We start from the raw sequence: 16,691 nt of genomic DNA on the forward strand, positions 1-16,691 counted from the left end.
ATGTTTACTTTTCCCCTCCCTTTGTCTGAAACACAAGGGTATTTTTCTCCACTCTTCCCCATGAGAACCTGGTGCAGTATGGCAATGCCTCATGGACTGGGTATGGTCATAAGGGGATGGTAAGGAACAGTGAAAGACAGGGAGAACATGAACAGATGAAGTAGTGGTAGTAGAAAGGTTGCAACCTTTATAACTTCAGTGACTCGGAAAGAACACAGAATGCAGTGATTTCATACAAATAGCATGGTAAGGACCCATGAGGGGTGATAGTTCTCTCTCATTTCTATGATTGATTGGGTAACACCTATTTTTTAAATGTTTAAACTTTCATTAATAACTTGATTTTTAAATTATTTTTACGTAATTATCTCTTTTATTTTACTCTTATTGAAGTAGATTGTTTATCTTTTTATGGCTTTTTAAATATCAGCTTTATTGAGGTATAAGTATGTACAAATATCTTTATCTCATGAATAAAGATAATTTCATTTATTCCTTCCCAGTTGGAATACCTTTATTTCTTATTCTTGCCTGACTGCACTGGCCAGAACTGCCAGTGGCTCTTGAGGTGGCACTTCAGCACTTCATTCCTCCCTGCTTCACCCCGCTCCCAACACTCACACACTCATAGTGCAGAGGATGAGTAATAAACCGCTGAGCAAAAATGAAATTTCCTAGTGGTAATATGAATATTGCTTATCTTTATAATCAGAAAAAGCAACAACATTATTCCTTAAAAAAAACAACTAAACTGAAAATAATTGTTAAAAGGTATAAAACATGTTAAATAATTAATAATAGTCCAAGAAGCTTATACTAGCAGTTTGGTCACAGGAAATATAGACTTTACAGGAAGGAACTATTATCCCTGAGGTGACTTCAGGAAGGGGAGCAAGATTACTCAATATTGAGCATTTGGGGTTTCTTTCATTCTCTTCTCTCCAGGCCAGTATCTCCGAGAGTGGGTCGAGATAGAACTTTTAAAGGAATTGGGAACAGTTACGTTCCTGGGAGGTGGGCGTCTGGGGCCTCCACGTGGCAGCTCAGAGGTGAGAGGAGATGACTTCTGGTTTACAGAGAGAAGAAAAATTACCAAAGCACTTTGGCTCTTTCCGCGGTCCATCCGGGAGCATGCAGTGTCCTTGACCCGCAGATGGAGATGGTGGCTTGCTACCCAGGAAATGGAGCAGGTTATGTGCGACATGTGGACCACCCCAGCAGCGACGGCTGCTGTATCCCCTGCATCTACTATCTGAACAAGAACTGGGATGCCCAGCTACGTGGTGGTGGGGTCCTGCGGATATTTCCAGAAGAGAAATCGTTCATAGCGTACGTGGAGCCCATTTTTGACAGACTGTTGTTCTTCGGGTCAGACCACAGGAACGCACATGAAGTCCAGCCTTCCTATGCAATCAGATACACCATATGACTGTTTGGTACTTTGATGCTGAAGCAAGGGCAGAAGCCAAAAAGAAATTCAGGAATTTAACTAGGAAAACTGAACCTGCCCTCACTGAGGACTGACCCTGATCTGAAATACGCTGGCCTCATTCATTTTAGTAACAGTTCCTGAATTCACTTTAAGAGTTGAGATCCAAAGAAGGCCTCTTCTTTAATGACTTGGTGATGAGAACCCCCCTGCTGCTTGCATCATTCACATCCCTGTCTTGTGTACAGTACTGTGTGTTTTCTTGCCAAGACTGCATCTACCTTCAGACACTCTCTTTGCCAGGTGAACTCATTTGCTAACTCCAGAAATACCTGTAGACGACCTAGCTGGCCAGCGGTTTAATTGTCAGATTTGGTAATCCTGGGTATCAAAGCAAGAACCTGGAAGCACGGGCGAGGGACTGAATCTTACTTGCACTTTATGTACACTTCCTGATTTGAAAGGAGGAGGTTTGCAAAGAAGTTAGACGGTGACAGATGCCACAGAGAGGCATCACTGAAGCCTTAACATCAGGAAACAGAAATCTGTGTCATCTGAACAATTTCCAGATGTTCTTAATCCAGGGCTGTTGGCGTTTCTGGAGGATTATCACAACTAATGACGTTATTACCTCTAGAAAGGGCTGCTGTCATAGTCATCAATCTCTAAGTATCCTGTGGGTGGACACTCCTTTTTCTTGGTCCTGCAAACTGGACTTTCTGCCTCTGCCCCATTTTGCTGAAAATATGACTTTCTCATCAAAGATGACAACACCATTTATTTTCTATTTTCACTTCTGACTTAGAGAACCTAATTCATTAATGTTCTGGTTGCTTTATTGAAATGAAATTTGAATTTAAATCAAAGGAGAAAAGAATCTTCCTGGTAGTTTAGAGCCAACAACCTCTGATAATGGTGTCGAAAGACCTGGGACTACTGATATACAATAAACGTGTGCATCTTGAACAATTTGAGATTGGAGATTGAGTCGGAAATGTGGGCATTCCTATTTTTCAGTTTTTCTTTCTAATGAGCTCACCCTTCTTTAACAAAATAAGAAAATCACGAAAACTAGGGCACTGTATTTTAAAAAGGAACTAGAAATAAAACAAAAAATCCTGAAAAGCTGCTTGAGTTCTTCCACATTTTCTGACCCTAGTAACCTCTTTTCAACAGATTTGACTCTTCAGATTCACTGTGGTTAGCAGTGTGGCCAGAATCATGGAATTTGCTAGAACTGTGGGAAGCTCTGCTCCTACAGTAAGCACAGATTCCGCTGCCTCAAGAACTCTGTATTGAGCTCCTGTTTTATGCAAGTTACTTTTCTTAGTTTTCAATTCCATTTTCATATTTTAAAAACCCCTGTAATTTCTTGCTTGAAAATCCCATGAACATTAAGGGGCCAGAAATACTTTCTTTGGTCACTGACACATACATAGACTTTCCAAGAAAGAAGCATATTTTTATGTGTGTCTGGTTTTGGAAAATTTCCGGATAAGACTTGTCTTCATTCTCATGACTGCTCTGTTTTTTTTCTGTAGTATTCATCACCTCCTAACTTACTATGTAATTTACTTATTTGTTATGTTCATTGTCTGGTATCCTTTCTCTAGAGTATAAGCACAATGAAGACAGGGATTTTTGTATGTTTTTAATCAATGGAATGTATTCCCAGCACCTAAAATAGTGCCTGGCACATAGTAAGGGCTCAATAAATACTTGTTGAATAAACTCATTCTCCTGCCGTAAAAAAAAAAAGAATTGGAAGTAGGCTCAGCCCAGGAGGTCAGAATTGCCAGGGCAAGGTGCATCTTGCATCTAACAAAGTCGATATGAAGAAATGGTCTTTGCTAGCATGTGCTTTAGTTTTGAGAGAGTTTAAGATAAACACACAAAAGAAAATAGTACCCCAGCTGAAAATTTGAGAATACGTATAGTATTCATTGGCTCTTCTATGTCACTGTAACTCCTGAAGAAAAATGTCCTGCTTTTGTTGGCTGGGCAAACTAAATACATGTGTTTTCCCCCTCTTATGATCACGTGAGACCACTTTGTGTCATGTTGGAGCTTTTCTCCTCTATCTTCAGTGCTGTATTCAAAACCAAGTAATTTCTTTTAGGCTTCCCTCTTCTCAGGGTTAATTCCCTGATTTTCTACACTATAGCACCTTCTCCAGCAGTTGGAGGAAAATCTTTATTTTAGGGGTCTGACTTCTGTGTTCTTGAAATGGTTATGCAGATTGCCTGGTGATGCATACACGTTTTTCACAGAATTAACTAATTAGTTAATCCATCAAACACTTCTTGAGTGTGTAAAATATCTAGTCACTGAAGATACAAAAATTAAAAAGTTACAGTTCCTGCCCTCAAATGCTCATGGTTCAACCTGGGGAGATGTGTCCAAGAAATCATTATAAACAGAAATATAGTAGAAGCACAGAATGGGCTTACTTAGCCAAAACATGGGGGGAAGTGGGTAATACAGTAGAAGCTTTCAACTATATTTCCTGAAAAGTTTTCTTTTGCTTTAAAAGAAAGTGAAGATTCTGTTTTTATTGTATAATTTACTTTTGTAGACTTTATAGACTGCCTAGGCATCAGTACACATTTGTTGATGGTGAATTCTACAGTCTTACACTATTACTGATTTACTACAGTGGTTTTAACTCAAAAACTGAAATAAATGTTAATCAGCTTAATATTGATATTATTTTGTTTATTTCTTCTATGATATACTATGTCAAATATAAGAGAAGAGAAATTCATCCAGTTTGGTTCTTGTGTTTCTATAGGGTTATCTCAAACTCACTGCACTAACAGACACCAGAAATGGGCATGTGTTTCTGATCAAAGCTGATTGTTCTGGAAGTACTGCTGACTCTTATGGAAGATTTGAAATTGGTGACCGTTGGTATAGATTGATATGGATTTCAGTCAACTCATCTCTATGCAAGAGAGATCTTACTAATTTGTGTGTGTATTGTGCGTATGTGCATTTATATAAAGAGGATAAGATGTTTGGTTGCCATTCACATGTTTATTTGGTGGAATGCAGTGGATAGCATATTTAAACACTGGTATTTAAATAGTAAGAGTATCTCCAGTTATCAAGGAGCATCTTAAAACTATCTGACATTTCTGAAGGAAATTCATTTTAACTGTCTTTAATTAAGATTGTATCGTTTAATGGGCAGAAGACCTAAATAGACATTTCTCCAAGGAAGACATACAGATGGCCAATAGGCACATGAAGAAATGCTCAACATCACTAATTATTAGAGAAATGCAAATCAAAACCACATTGAGGTATCACCACAGGCCGATCAGAATGGCCATCATTTAAAAGTCAACGAATAACAAATGCTGGAGAGGGTGTGGAGAAAAGGGAACCCTCATACACTGTTGGTGGAAATGTAAATTGGTGTAGCCACTATGGAAAACAGTACAGAGGTTGCTTAAAAAACTAAAAATAGAATTGCCATATGATCCAGCAATCCCACTCCTGGCCATATATCTGGAGAAAATTCTAATTTGAAAAGATACATGCACCCCAGTGTCCATTGCAGCATTATTTACAATAGCCAAGACACAGAAGCAACCTAAATGTCCATTGACAGATGAATGGATAAAGAAGATGTGGTATATATAAATAATGGAATACTATTCAGCCATAAAAAATGATGTAATGCCATTTGCAGCAACATGGATGGACCTAGAGATTATCACACTAAGTGAAGTAAGTCAGGGAAAGAGAAATATCATATGATATCCCTTATATGTGGAATCTAAAATATGATACAAATGAACTTATTTACAAAACAGAAACAGACTCGCAGACATAGAAAACAAATTTATGGTTACGAAAGGGGAAAGGGGGTGGGAGAGGGATAAATTAGGAGTTTGGGTTTAGCAGATACAAACTACTATATATAAAATAGATAAACAACAAGGTCCTATTGTATAGCACAGGGAACTATATTCAATATCCTGTAATAAACCGTAATGGAAAAGAATATGTGTGTGTGTGTGTGTGTGTGTGTGTGTGTGTGTGTGCGTGTGCATGTATATATAATTGAACCACTTCGCTGCATACTGGAAACTAACACAACATTGTAAATCAACTATACTTCAATAAAAAAATTTTTAAAAAGATTGTATCATTTAAAATATTTTCAATCATGTATTTGCGAGGTAGAAGCTTGGATATCATTCTTGGTGGTTTTTATTTAACAATGAGGTCTTTGACATTTCAGTGTTATTTCCAGAGGAGGCCTATCACTTAAGTCCATTACCTCAGTACCAGTCACAAGGCCACTGCTGTCCTTGTAAAAAGAGATTTTTTCCCCTTTGTCAAAGTAGAATTTTCAAAAATTAAAAATGTGACTCATTAAAATTTGAAATGAAACCATGTTAAGGATTTTATTCAATTTATTTATTAATGAAGCAACCAGGAATGTGGCCAAGGTAGTTCAGAGAACATTTTGAGGATCTAGGCTTTTATATGTATTTTGAACGAAGGTTAGAGTAAGAATGCTAGGTTAGATTTTAAAAGCCTGGTTAATGTGTGACAGGGCAATAAATTATAATCTTTGGTACCATCTTTTCTCTCAGAAATTATTTGTTTCCCAACTGGCTGAAAATCTATAGGTTAACATGTAATTTTACTAAGTCTAGGACTTTTAATCAACAGTAAACAATGAGTTGTACAAAGTACAATTTCTTTATATAATTAAATAATCCTTGGGAGGGCCTTTTAAACATCATCCTCATATAACATTGAAAGGATATGCCACCTATGTTTTTGCTTTACCTCCATGTTTTAAATAATCTTTCTTAACATACTATATCAAAGTTTTAAAATATGTTTCCAAACATTAACTTTTAGATTAAGATTATAGTAATCTTATTTCATTTGCAGGTAAACTAATTGAAAGAGTCACCAGACCAAAAAAACCTCTAGATTTCAACCAATGGGAGCAATGTAACATCATCTTACAGGCCTATTATGGCAAAGATTAGAAGAGAAAAAAATGTTTATCCTGTGTGAGGACATTTTATAGATTGAACATGACCTCCTTGAAGATAGGCTCTGAAGTTAATTCTTATCCTCCAATATCGAATCTCCAGCACCTAATTCAGAATAAGTTTGGCATTAAAAGAATTAACTCGCTGAGTTACAGTGACTAAATAAATGAGTAATAATATGTCAAAACTGTGAGAACTCGAGTTGTCTAAAATTCCTTTACATTGTATGTTTGACCAGGTGAACAACAATTGTGTGCTGGCCCCAGGATACTAATTCGACCTTCTGTCTGACTCTGAGAACACAAGGCTCAGTACCTGCAGAAACCTTTTACCCATCTCATCCGGGAATGGGGACAACATGTCTTCATCGGGGAACACTACAGCAGAGTCTGGTAGGTTCTTATGCATTGTGCACCGTGGTGGACATGGGCATCAGGAGGAGCCAGAGCAGTGCTTCTCAGACGGTAAGTACGCATGAACCACCTGTGGATTTGTTAACCCGCGCGTTCTGATTCACTGGGTCTGTGGTGGGGCCCATGACTCTGCATCTCTAACAAGCCACCATGCTTAGAATAGCAAGGATTAGACTCCTATATAAGTTTTATTTTACTCTGATCAAATAATGCTTATTTCTGATTGTAGATATAGTATATATTTATTGCAGAAATTCTTATGTACTTAGGAAAGTACATAAAAGCACAAAAAAGGAGGATTTTGGTATATAATACTAATGCAGTGTTTCAATTAGATGTTAACTGTCTCCCAGCTGACTCATGGTGTCATTGTCGTGCCTCACTCACTGGTAGCTTGCCATCAGTTCTCAACATTTCTTTTATGTCTTTTCTCTTCCATGTACAGCTCAGCTCTTGGTTCCTCTTCTACCCTGCCTCCCTGTAATCAGTGTTGTTCCCTTCCCCTAGGGGCTTAAGCCAGAGGTCTACATAGGGCATTCCCTGCCAGGCTGCTGCTCTAGCCTTGCAGGTCTGATTTCAGAAGTACTTCTGGTCCTGTTTACACTCCAAAAAGCCTGGAGGCAGCTTTCTTTCTCATCATGATGTTACTTATCCATAACACATATGTTGTTTCCAGTTTTTTTTTCCTTCAATTATAGATATTATTATTGACATGTTAATATTTATAGATTTTATTCTTTGGTTGAATTCTTTCTTCAGGATAAATTCTCCAGATTGGGATCCTTGAGCTAATGAATCTTAATTTTGTATCACTTTTACTACCTATTGTGATATTATTTTTAGAAAAGGTTAAGCACGTTACCAGCAATATATCAGTTATACTGTAACCTCACCACATTTGGTGTTACCACAGCAAAAAGAAATGTGGTTAATTTGTTAATTTACTTGTTATGAAATGATGCCTTGAGCTTCCTTTAATTTACATTGCTGTGATTACTGTCCAGGATTATTTATTTCCTTTTGTGTAACCTGACTTAAAAAAAAAATCTGCTTGATACTTTTTCCATTTTGAGCTAACTGTGCATTAACAGTTCTATCAATTATCTTCTGATCTTCTATTCAAGAATCTGATGAAATTTAAATTTTATGTGAGTCTTTTAAAATATAATTTTGACTCGGCTTCTTTCTGTTACATCCTAAGCACTCCATGCCTTTGTTTTAGCTTCTGTGAAAAGGACAATAAAAGCATACAAAAAATAGTTGAGGCATTAATTTTCTTAAGACATTTGCAAATTAATATGCAAGTGGCCAAACTGGGTGGGCTTCCGTAAAAGAAATTAAAATAAAATTAGCAATTCTCATATTTTGTCGTCAGAACTTTTCATGAATATATTTTTCTGTATTCAAAAAGTACTACATTATATTGTAGTAATTTATAGTTTTATTCTTTATTGCCACCTAGCAAATTATCTCTTTTCTCAAGGAAAGAGAATGCTTTGCAAAATTGAAAAGTTAAACATATAGATGGATTTAAAGTCCACAATAAGAGAGACAGACAGACAGAGCAAGAATCAAGTTACTTTATTATTATTATTTTTTAAATTTTTATTGGAGCATAGTTGATTTACAATGTTGTGTAGTTTCAGGTGTACAGCAAAGTGAATCAGTTATGCATATACATATATCCACTCTTTTTTAGATTCTTTTCCCATATAGGTCATTACAGAGTATTGAGTAGAGTTACCTATGCTATAGGGTAGGTCCTTATTAGTAATCTATTTTATATATAGTAGTGTGTATATGTCAATCCCAATCTTCCAGTTTATCCCTCCCCCTACCCCTTACCCCCTGGTAACCATAAGTTTGTTTTCTACATCTGTAACTCTACTTCTGTTTTGTAGATAAGTTCATTTGTACCTTTTTTTAAGATTCCATATATAAGCTATATCATATGATATTTGTCTTTCCCTGTCTAACTTACTTCACTCCGTATGACAATCTCTAGGTCCATCCATGTTGCTGCAAGTGGCATTATTTTGTTCTTTGTATGGCTGAGTAGTGTTCCATAGTATATATGTACCACATCTTCTTTGTCCATTCCTCTGTTGATGGACATTTAGGTTGCTCCCATGTCCTGGCTATTGTAAATAGTGCTGCAGTGAACATTGGGGTGCATGTATCTTTTCAAATTATGGTTTTCTCCAGATATATGCCCAGGAGTGGGATTGCTGGATCATATGGTAGCTCTATTTTTAGTTTTTTAAGGAACCTCCATACTGTTCTCCATAGTGGTTGTACCAGTTTACATTCCCACCAACAGTGTAGGAGGGCTCCCTTTTTTCCACACCCTCTCCAGCATTTGTTGTTTATAGATTTTTTGGTGATGGCCATTCTGACTGGTGTAAGGTGATACTGCATTGTAGTTTTGATTTGCATTTCTCTAATAATTAGTGATGTTGAGCATCTTCTCATGTGCTTTTTAGCCATCTCTATGTCTTTGGAGAAATGTCTATTTAGATCTTCTGCCCATTTTTTGATTGGGTTGTTTGTTTTTTTGATATTGAGCTTTGTAGATTAATCCCTTGTCGGTTGCTTCATTTCCATATATTTTCTCCCATTCTGAGGGCTTTTTGTTTTGTTTATAATTCCCTTTGCTGTGCAAAAGCTTTTAAGTTTAATTAGGTCCCATTTGTTTATTTTTGTTTTTATTTTCATTACTCTAGGAGGTGCATCGAAAAGGGTCTTGCTGCGATTTATGTCAAAGAGTGCTCTGCCTACCAAGTTCCTTTAAAAGGATCAAAATCTTTAGTCACAGACACAGTCCCCAAATCACTTATTATCCCTTATTGAAATTTATAGTTTTTATGGAATTCCAGCTGGAATTTGTATTCTCTTTTCTTGGCTCCCATACGCCTTTATTTATATCCTTATTGGAGTGTATGTTTTATTGCCTCATTCATTTTTATATTTTCTTATTGAACTGCAAACTCCTTGAGGATGGAGATTGAGTCTTTTTCCTCTTTCCTTAAGCAAGCTCAGTACTTTGTGTATTGTAGATGTTTAATAAGTGTTTGTTGGTTTGAACATGATCTCAGAGCTGCTCTTAGTGTTGACAGGAAACAGAGAACAGAGGAGGTACTAACCTGTAGTTTCTGCAATATGCTGTCCTTCAACAAATTACAGATTAGCAGTTTTGACTCACGGTAAATTTCTGTTACCAAACAGATGTTTGTAATAGAAAGAATGAAGTGACCTTCAAGCCCTTAGGAAAGAATGAAGTGATCTTTAAGAACTGACTGAGTTTCACTAAGAGCAAGATAGGTTAAACCAGCCTCTAACTAGAGTAGTCTAGAGCAGCCCTGGATCAAGAGGAAGCTCTCCTTATCCTAATGGAGTAGGCATTCTTCTTCCTGGTCACCCTAAGATTAGAATGACTCAAACCACCAAACCCCTGGGAATTCTTTGCTTGGAACACCTGGTGGCCCTAAAGCCTCCCTTGGAACCCTATTGCAAGGTCAAATAGTTGCTTGAGCCTAGCAATGCATGCTGAAATTAGAAATCATCCTTTTATAATTCTGAAAAATTGTGGAGTACGCAGGAGATTCATTTACTAGTTGAACTAGTATACTAGTCACTTAGATGTCCCATTGGCAAAATCTATGTGAAGATCCTCGGCCTTCTTCATGTTTCAGGCACCTTTAAAACTTAACCACAGTGACCTGAAATTTCTGGTTATTGTACTGCGTCAGGTCCAAAATCTGAATTATGCGGTACCATGTAGGACCTGAGCTAGCTAGCCCAGGGTTTATGCTGCTTGCTGTCAATTCCTGAGTATCCTGGAGGAGAACACAGTTCTCATTATAGTAAATATCTATGCCAAAACAGACCACTAGGTTCTTTGTGCTGGTTCATCTTTAGTTTTTCCAGTCAACCCTACTTTTTCTTGAGATAATTTTTTTCTAACCTTCCCACTCATGTGTCTGAGAGAGGGCCACATTTGTAACTTGTAATTTTTAAGACCTTATAAGTTCATGTCCATCTATCAATAAGCCAAGTGGGGTATTTAAAGGAGTCACTGGGAAGTACTGTTGGTACTGTGCCTTTAATATGGGTAAAATGACAGGTTACCTAGCTCCCAGAGGCAGGGTTAATGAACAACAGGTAGTTAAATCAGTCCACACATCTTTCATGGTAATTATGTCCTTAACTCTTAGTTCTGTAGTGTATCTAGAGCCATCCTGACTCTGGCCATTGGTCAAGGAATTTCAATTCACAAGAAGGGTTTATAGGATACCACATGAGGGGCTGCTAGTAGGCCTCAATTGACATAACATTGCTCACCAGTAGAAAGCATCCCATAGTCAACCTAGACTCACTCAACTCCCATATAATCTCTATCACCTGACCCTTCAAGAACATTGAAGACTGCATTCTGAACTCTTCCTGAGTCACTGAAGTTATAAAGGTTGCTACCTTTCTACTACCACTACTTCATCTTTTCATGTTCTCTCTCTCTTTCACTGGTCCTTACCATCCCTTTATGACTATACCCAGTCCATGGGGCCTTACCATGCTGCCAGGACTTTCAGGATGTGCTCCACAAATAGCCTCCACCAGGGCTTGCTCCAGTGCCGAACCAAGGAGAAAGTCTGGACACCATAGGAGTTCATAGGAACGTGAGGTCAAACAAGCTTTCTTAGGGGCAGGATCTCAGACTGGACAAAAAAGGGACACCCCTTGCCTTATCCCAAGGTTAAGGTGTCTAGGAATGAGTAGGAAGGGAGAAGGGGGTGTTCTATGCAGCCTGGTGCTTTTAAACTCTCATATCTGCCCCTAAGCCACACATGAGCACACATAAAAATGGCTCTCTGTTGCCTTTTCATTTTTCATGGACCCCATTAATTTATGGCCTTCTATGTCTTATATGACTTCTCGTCTCCTAGCTTTCCACTTCATATTTCATTCCTTGAACTGATGCTTAGCACCCCTTCTCCAGTTTTGACCTGTTACTTTCCTTATTTGATTCTGATTTGGACTCTTCTGGCCAAGTGATTATCATGATTTTGAGAAAATACCTTGTTTATTCTAGTCTACTAATCTAGAATCCATGATGGAAGGGCACATCCCCTACTACCATAACAGAAAAGCTTTCCCTGTTGCCTAGCATCTTGCATTTGTCCAAACCTTGGAAAAATACTTTTATTGCTAGAGAAACATATAATAAGATTGATCACACAATGACAATTGCTAACAAAATTCATTATTCCATGGACATTTTTCTACTGCATGTTCTGGCCTGGGCACTGTATTCTAGGTTGGAAATAGAGAAGTGTAAGCAGAAATGAAAAAATTCAAGAGAGGAAGATAAAGTTGGATATATCTTTCAGAAAATAAAAGAAAAAGATAAAGAGATAGAAAATAGAAAAAAGGTAAAGTTAGAGCATGAATCTAAGAGCCTGCATTTAACTAACAGGAATTCAGAAAAAAAGTGGAGACTGAGGAGCTAATTATTAAAGAAAAATTCCTAGACTAAGATGAGTTTCCAGATTGAGAGTAAGTTCCATTACCCAGCAAAATGAAAGAAAAAAGAGCACACCAAGGCACATTATTGTGAAACCTCCAAACATGGAAAAGATCCTAAAAGCTTCTAGTGGTGGAGAATAAAGCAAGTTACATATAAGAGAATGTGCTCTAGAGTGAAATTAGCATCAAATTGTCAGTTTATCAAATTATCTCACTGGAAGCTAGAATAAAGGGTTTCTCAGACATGAAGTAAGTGTCTTCACGTTTATTTTCAATGTAGAATAAGTAAAAAATCTAAAGGAGTGATATAAGGAGCTAAAGATGTTTACCCTGGAGAAGAGAACCTAACAGTAGGTATTACACCAGTGTGCAAAGATGCCAGGAGCTATGGCGGGAGGACCCACTCTGTAGTGCTCCAGAGTGAGGAAGCCAGAACAAGGATTACAGAGTGAGACTCTGCCTTAACATGTTAATGGCCTGTGATATTCAATGATGAAATCATGATCATCTAACACAAACCTATGCAACATTGAATAGAATTATATAAGGGAATCTTCTTGAGGGATTGCTAGACTATTTAATGTAAAATCTAACTAGACAGTAAGATGCCATTATGACAATAAATACCATTTTATTCTTTAAATTAGTAGACAGGAAGCTGTCTGGCATAGGCTAAAAAAGTGGGTCAGAAATCTAGAAGGTTTTTGTTTTAGTTAAAAAAAAAATCTTAACAGAGCCCTGCATTCCTTTAGAGAAGGTAGGTTACTTAAAAAGTATATACAAGGTCTGGTAAACTTGAGGGCTCTTCATTTATTCAAATCAAAATTTGAAAGCTCAAAATTTGACAGAATTCACAAAAGCATCGTAGCCAAGTAGACACAATCCTTTTTTCCTAAAGGTTAAAATCATATATGCTTGAAAAAAATCACTCTGCACTTAAGTGTCAGTTCATTTAGCTACCTTATATTAGAGGAAAACCCATACAAATAAATATAGGAAGAACCTGTCTCAAATAATTTATTCAACTCATTAAATAATCAAGGAATAGTGAGAGGATAAAAGCTGGTTGAAAGAGCGTTTTTGAGAACAGGGTATGTTTGATCCACTAGGTAGGGAATTTTGAAATAAGTTTGCTGAATTAGAAATAAAATTGATTAATGTTCTACAGGGTATTGAAACTATAACCTTTTCTGTCAGACAGACATCTTAACAAAATGATATTATTAAATTATTAACTTTACTTCTGATATAACTTTCACATATATGACCCGCAACTTTAGTTCTTCTTTTTTTTTTTAAACATCTTTATTGGAGTATAACTGCTTTACATTGGTGTGTTAGTTTCTGCTTTATAACAAAGTGAATCAGTTACACATATACATATATCCCCATATCTCTTTCCTCTTGTGTCTCCTTCCCTCCCACCCTCCCTATCCCACCCCTCTAGGTGGTCACAAAGCACCGAGCTGATCTCCCTGTGCTATGCGGCTGCTTCCCACTAGCTATCTATTTTACGTTTGGTAGTGTATATGTGTCCATGCCACTCTCTCACTTTGTCCCAGCTTACCCTTCCCCCTCCCCGTATCCTCAAGTCCATTCTCTAGTAGGTCTGCGTCTTTATTCCCGTCTTGCCCCTAGGTTCTTCATGACCATTTTTTTTTTTTTTTAGATTCCATAAATATGTGTTAGCATATGGTATTTGTTTTTCTCTTTCTGACTTACTTCACTCTGTATGACAGACTCTAGGTCCATCCACCTCACTAAAAATAACTCAATTTCGTTTCTTTTTATGGCTGAGTAATATTCCATTGTATATATGTGCCACATCTTCTTTATCCATTCATCTGTCGATGGACACTTAGGTTGCTTCCATGTCCTGGCTATTGTAAATAGAGCTGCAATGAACATTGTGGTACATGACTCTTTTTGAATTATGGCTTTCTTAGGGTATATGCCCAGTAGTGGGATTGCTGGGTCATATGGTAGTTCTGTTTTTAGTTTTTTAAGGAACCTCCATACTGTTCTCCATAGTGGCTGTATCAATTTACATTCCCACCAACAGTGCAAGTGGGTTCCCTTTTCTCCACACCCTCTCCAGCATTTATTGTTTGTAGATTTTTTGATGATGACCATTCTGACTGGTGTGAGATGATATCTCATTGTAGTTTTGATTTGCATTTTTCTAATGATTAATGATGTTGAGCATTCTTTCATGTGTTTGTTGGCAATCTGTATATCTTCTTCGGAGAAATGTCTATTTAGGTCTTCTGCCCATTTTTGGATTGGGTTGTTTGTTTTTTTGATATTGAGCTGCATGAGCTCTGCTTGTAAATTTTGGAGATTAATGCTTTGTCAGTTGCTTCATTTGCAAATATTTTCTCCCATTCTGAGGATTGTCTTTTCATCTTGTTTATGGTTTCCTTTGCTGTGCAAAAGCTTTTAAGTTTCATTAGGTCCCATTTGTTTATTTTTGTTTTTATTTCTATTTCTCTAGGAGATGGGTCAAAAAAGAACTTGCTGTGATTTATGTCATAGAGTGTTCTGCCTATGTTTTCCTCTAAGAGTTTGATAGTGTCTGGGCTTACATTTAGGTCTTTAATCCATTTTGAGTTTATTTTTGTTAGGGAGTGCTCTAATTTCATTCTTTTACATGTAGCTGTCCAGTTTTCCCAGCACCACTTATTGAAGAGGCTGTCTTTTCTCCATTGTATATTCTTGCCTCCTTTATCAAAGATAAGGTGACCATGTGTGCGTGGGTTTATCTCGGCTTTCTATCCTGTTCCATTGACCTATAGTTCTGTTTTTGTGCCAGTACTGTACTGTCTTGATTACTGTAGCTTTGTAGTATAGTCTGAAGTCCGGGAGTCTGATTCCTCCAGCTCCGTTTTTCTTTCTCAAGATTGTTTTGGCTATTCGGGGTCTTTTGTGTTTCCATACAAATTGTGAAATTTTTTGTTCTAATTCTGTGAAAAATTCCATTGGTAGTTTGATAGGGATTGCATTGAATCTGTAGATTGCTCTGGGTAGTATAGTCATTTTCACAATGTTGATTCTTCCAATCCAAGAACATGGTATATCTCTCCATCTATTTGTATCATCTTTAATTTCTTTCATCAGTGTCTTATAATTTTCTGCATACAGGTCTTTTGTCTCCTTAGGTAATAGTTCTTTACTTTAGTTATTATTTATAACTAATTGTACTGTACCTCCCAAACTGTTTTGACACTGTAGAGCTTCATCAAGTTTGAAAGCCTTTGAAAGGGCAGTGGGATTGAAATTAGGGGAATTTAGGATAGTCTCTGAAAATCCACAACAGGACTCAGTGGTGAATACAGTCAGAGATGAATTGGTTGCAAAGAGAGGAGACTTTTTGGGAAGCTGCTTAGAATTCCATTTTATGGATGCATCTTAACTTACCAACTGTCCTATAATTGAAGGACATTTTTTCCCCCAATTTTTATGGCCACAAATGGTACTAAAAGAAATATCCTTGTTCTTTGATCAGTTTTTACATGTGTGAGTATTTCTGTATGAGAAATCTAGATGAGGAATTTCTCGTTAAAATTAATGCACATTTAAAGGAAGTTGATACTATTTCAATTTACATTCCCTTTAATCTATTTCCCTTAACCCTCATCAGCAGTGAATTTTATCCATTTTAATAATTTTTCCCAACTGATGAGTCAAAGTGATATCATACTGTTTTAATGTACATTTTCCTGAATGCTAGCAAGGTTGTCATCTTTTTTGTTTATTGGTTATTTCCATTTCATATGAATTTTCTGTTCATATCTTCTGCTTTTTTTTTCTACTAGGTTGTTTGCTTTTTTTTTTTTGCTATTGAGTTTTTTTTTAATTTATATTTTTTATTGGAGTATAATTGCTTTACAATGTTGTGTTAGTTCCTGCTGTACAATGAAGTGAATCAGCCATATGTATACATATATCCCCTCCCTCTTGGACCTCCCTTGCATCCCCCCCACCCCGCCCATCTAGGTCATTAAGAGCACGGAGCTGAGCTTCCTGTGCTATACTGCAGGTTACCACTAGCTATCTATTTTACACATGGTATTATATTAATGCCAAACCTAATCTCCCAAGTCATCCCACCCTCCCTTCCCCCCATGTGTCTGCACATCCGTTCTCTACATCTATGTCTCTACTCCTGCCCTGGGAATAGGTTCATCTGTACTATTTTTCTAGATTCCACATATATGCATTAATATACAATATTTGTTTTTCTCTTTCTAACTTACTTCACTCTGTATGACAGACTCTAGGTTCATCCACATCTCTACAAAT

At 37.0% G+C, this 16,691-nt stretch overlaps 1 protein-coding gene across 1 annotated transcript in view; it reads left to right on the plus strand.

Moving 5' to 3' along the window:
- Positions 1-16,691, plus strand: part of PTPN20 (protein tyrosine phosphatase non-receptor type 20) — a 95,265-nt gene that overhangs the window by 11,206 nt on the left and 67,368 nt on the right. Inside the window, 1 exon segment of the mRNA XM_082425478.1 lies at positions 946-6,917. The gene's annotated coding sequence lies outside the window, so the exon portion shown is untranslated.

The sequence above is a fragment of the Balaenoptera physalus genome, assembly GCF_965194825.1.
Source record: "Balaenoptera physalus genome assembly, chromosome: 14".
Classification (NCBI taxonomy): domain Eukaryota; kingdom Metazoa; phylum Chordata; class Mammalia; order Artiodactyla; family Balaenopteridae; genus Balaenoptera; species Balaenoptera physalus.